Source organism: Scyliorhinus torazame, chromosome 21, assembly GCF_047496885.1.
Source record: "Scyliorhinus torazame isolate Kashiwa2021f chromosome 21, sScyTor2.1, whole genome shotgun sequence".
Taxonomy (NCBI): Eukaryota; Metazoa; Chordata; class Chondrichthyes; order Carcharhiniformes; family Scyliorhinidae; genus Scyliorhinus; species Scyliorhinus torazame.
The window spans coordinates 126,654,633-126,655,228 of record NC_092727.1 but is presented as its reverse complement, the minus strand read 5'-3'; positions in this window follow the sequence as shown (position 1 = coordinate 126,655,228).

Below are 596 nucleotides of genomic sequence, written 5' to 3'. Positions count from 1 at the left end.
GTCCAGGTCTTGCTGCATATGGACATGGACTGCTTCAGTATCTGAGGAGAAGCGAATGGTGCTCAACGTTGTACAGTTGTCAGTGAACATCCCCACTTCTGACCGTACGATGGAGGGAAAGTTATTGATGAAACAGTTGAAAATTATTTGGCATTGGACACTACCCTGAGGAACTCCTGTAGCAATCCCAGCTCTAAGATGATTGGCCTCCAACAACCACAGCCAACTTCCTTTGTGCTGGCTGTGACTTCAACTAGTAGAGGGCTTTCCTCCTTATTCCCTTTGACTTCAGTTTTGCTAGGACACCTTGATGCCACACTCAGTCAACTGCTGTCTTGGTGTCATCAGCAGTCACTCGCACTTCACTTCTTGAGTTCAGCTGTTTTGTCCGTGTTTGGACCATGTGCAAATTAACTGTTGCATTTCCTACACCACAATGGTAACTACACTTTAGAAGTACTTCATTGGTTGTAAAGAGCTTTGGGATGTCCTGAAGTCATGCAAATTGTTTCTTCCTTATTTAACTAATAGAATCTATCATTGTGAACAAATTTAGCTATATGGTTTAGCCATCCATTGTCAGATCTAGGTGGACC